Source organism: Pleurodeles waltl, chromosome 12, assembly GCF_031143425.1.
Source record: "Pleurodeles waltl isolate 20211129_DDA chromosome 12, aPleWal1.hap1.20221129, whole genome shotgun sequence".
Lineage (NCBI taxonomy): Eukaryota > Metazoa > Chordata > Amphibia > Caudata > Salamandridae > Pleurodeles > Pleurodeles waltl.
In genome coordinates, this window is record NC_090451.1 from 119796490 (window position 1) to 119800155 (window position 3666).

Here is a 3666-nt window from a genome sequence, read left to right on the forward strand (position 1 = left end):
GTTTTTGATTGATGTTTAGACAAGTAGAGGTTGGATTTTGGCAGGGTTCCGAGGGGTTTATGAGAACAACCTGCAAAAAACAAGCTTGGCTATCCCTTACTCCTGTCCAGCACAGAGCGTGGCTTTTCAGGCTCCTTTTTACCTGTATTAGATTTTGAGATTTATTCTTTGTACTTTGCATTTGATAGATGTTTAATAGGCCGCTTGATATGTCTTCTGCCGCTGCCTTCTCCCAGCCTTTGGATGTGCGAGGTCTTGAGGCGACGCAATGGCAGCCCCGTCCAGCCCTGGGAGATAGTTCAGCTCCTTATCAGGATGAGAGGGCACAAGCACAGCTAACTATCTCCTCTTGGGACCTTGCCTTCAGGGGCTATCTCTGAAGCAGACAACACTTGGGGAAACTTGTGGAGGTTGAACCCATTTGCAGTGCAGTGGACCAGTTGGAATGATATTAGGATAGTTTCTGCCCTGACAGCACGGTCCACCCCTTTCACTCCTCTTTGTCCTCTTCGTTCTATCCTCTGCACCAGACCCCCTTTCGAGTGACTACGATCTCCAATGACGCACTGAGTCTGCCCCAGCTATTCTTGCAGTTTTTCTAAGCGGGCACCTGAGTGCACCCAAGGTGCATTGGGACAGGTTAGATTAGTAGGCAAATTGGGGCATTCTGCGGGGGTGACGAGTAGAACTCTGTGGGTGACAACGATCGCAGATTTAGACAATGGGGGATAATTGTACAAAAATGGCAATGGGTGTGACTCAGGCAGTATAGGTGTCTCCCCCTCTGCAAGCAAGCTGCACTGATCTTACCGCAGTCACCTCCGCTCAAGGCAGGGCGGCATCCTGTGCACTTACCGCCATGTCACTGCTTAGCCCATGTGCTTCTTGTGGCTGCTTCCTTGGGCTTGAAGCTTGGGCTTCGGCGGTGGCGGCTAAATGGGCTTCTCTGGCACTGTTGGGCACCAGGGCGCCAAACCGCTGGTTAGCTGTGTCCTGCTGCTCAGCCAGGTCGCTTTAGGAGGGCCGCTCAGCCACAGCCACTGCTTTGCTGCTTCGACCAAACAGTGGACTGCGGGCTGCATCTCCTGCAAGCCTCCAGCCGCGCCCAGGGGCGTAGCTTGATCATTAAGATTGGGGGAATGTATGCATCAGATTTCTCAACAGTCATGCTGTGTTATCTTGTTATTGTATGAGAAGCACAACATAAGGGGGCATAAGAGGCAGTGGAAAGAGAGAGGAGGACGGATTTTTAGGGGCAGTTAAAACACAACATTTTTCAAACTGATCAACATTTTTAAGGCCTTCAAAACAGATGAGAGAGACAGAGAAAGTGTGTGTGTTTCATCTGTGTGTGCATGTAATCAAAGGTGAAATCCAACAGACTTCATCATATCTAACTGAAAGCCCTTGTACCCAACTATTTACTACAGAATACATTTTTAGGGGGGTGTAACATGCCAAGCCACCCCCACCCCACAGCTACATCCCTGGCTTTGTCCTCACCCTAACCCTTGCTTTCCCTTTCCTCCTGCTTCTGCTCATGCACTAAGGCCCAGATGTAAGAGGGCCTAGCGCCACCTTAGCGTCATTTGTTTTATGCTAAGGTGGTCTTTTCTCCGCGCCATATTCACAAAGTGGTGCAATGCTTTCAGTGCACCACTTTGTAACCCTTTGTGCTACATTATGCATATGCCATGCATAATGTATGCAGAGGGAGCGTTCCCCCATTAGGGGGGGGCCGAAAAAATGACACCAAGAAATCTTACAGATTTCTTGGTGTCATTTTTTCAGCAATTTTAATGCCTGCTCAGAGCAGGCATTAAAAAGGGGCGCACCATTGTGTACATTGGGCCCCTATATACTGTTCATGGTTAGCACCACAAAATGTGGGCGCTAACCCTGAACAGTACATCAGTAGCATCAAAAATGTTGACTCTTTTGCCCCCTAACCTGCACCATGGTGTGCTGTATCTTAGATACAGTGCACACATGGTGGCAGTAGGGGGCGCTAAGGGGTGCAAGGAAAGTGGCACTCCACTAAGTTCAGCGCCACTTTCTTTAAATCTGCCCGTAAGTTCAGTCGTATCCACTCCAGGTGCTTTTCTTCTGCGCTTCTTTGTCGCATTTGCCACATAATCCATTATATCCCGTACAATCTGTAGCTTTTAGCAAAAAAAAATTGCTTCTAGCTCAAACGGTTAGAAATTTACTAAAAATGCAACGCGCAGTGAAAGGTCCTTTGCAAAGCATGGACTGGTCACCTTTTTGTTGCTTATTACTATATTTGGGTATTAAAGATTGTACTTATGAGGTGTAACCAGTGCCCAGACAGTGTTACTGAGTTAAAAAATTATGAAATAATGATGTAATACTAGTTCAAAATATGCTGCATTATGCCACATAATTTGTCTTTTTGTTCCGCATAATTTACTAAACCCTACCACATAATTTGGCCCTCTCCTGACACATAATTCCAGTGGCCCTGCTTATAACTTTCTGAATGCATTTCCTTGGCGGCCTTAAGTTTAGAACCTGCAGAGATTCAGCAAGAGGGTTAGCCATCAGTACAGCCCTGCGCGAGGAGATCCATAACATAACCTGGTGGGTAATAATGCAACCTGAGTGACGCCTCTCTCGCCCTTATATCATTCCTTGGTCGTCTCCTTAAACCTGTATCCTCCAAACTCCTTCAGCTCTCCCCCCACTTTCATTTGACTCATAGAAAGAAGTGCATTTCTCTCCCAATGTTCGTTATCAAATAAAACATTTCTGTACTATGTTAATACTAGACAGGCTAAATAATTTGCTCTGAAAACCCATACTTAATATTATTATTTTGTAATAATTAAGGAAGAAAATATGCTGCGTTGGCCGGGAATCGAACCCGAGTCAACTGCTTGGAAGGCAGCTATGCTCACCACTGTACCACCAACGCTCACTTGCTTGAAGTTCTGCTGGTCTCCATATGAGCAATGGCTGGAAACATGCCGTGTGGTTGTCTGTCACAGCAGAGCAATTGTGGCACCAATGTGCACAGAGCTTTCCACTCCATGATCCTTTTAAGAGCCACGGATTGTCCGGTTCTTCCAACTCCCCAGGGAGGCTGAGCAGCGCTGACTGGACCCATCACCTTCACTCAGGCAGCTGCATCTTTTACCCAAACCCCCGTATGCAGACTTCAGCCTCCGTCCTGTCCTGGGACAGTGAATTCCAGCTCTCTCGAGTCACTGGGGAGCAACACGTGCAATGTAGAGAGGGGAGACTCCAGGGGAAGGAGAGGTCGTTGTTCTCAAAGGGCCTCACTCCAGCCGTCTTATGGTGAAGAGCGTTCTATGAGAGTTTGTGGTCAGTAACTAACTCAAGGTACCAGTAAAATATTCCAAAAGCTGCAGAAAAGTCAAAATGTGTGGGACGATCTAAGAAATCTGCAGGAACAAAGCAGGTAGAATCTTATTACGTAGAGAGCACTGCGTTTTCAAAGATTAGTTTACGCCCTATTGGGAATTTATAAGGGCTAGTGTCCCCCCCCCCCCCAACACACACACTTAAGTGCACGCACGTGTGCTTCACTTCCAAGCGGTTTCAACTCTGTGGCGTGATACATTACTGATACTGCGACTGCCCATCCCATATGGGTTGAGGCATGGGCCTGTTACAGACCGGAGC

The 3666-nt window shown here is 47.4% G+C and overlaps 1 non-coding gene across 1 annotated transcript; it reads right to left on the reverse strand.

The window, feature by feature from the left end:
• Positions 1-2863: 2863 nt before the first annotated feature.
• Positions 2864-2935, reverse strand: TRNAG-UCC (transfer RNA glycine (anticodon UCC)). Its single transcript has one exon. It is a non-coding gene; the product is annotated as a tRNA-Gly (tRNA).
• Between the last annotated feature and the right edge of the window lie 731 nt (positions 2936-3666).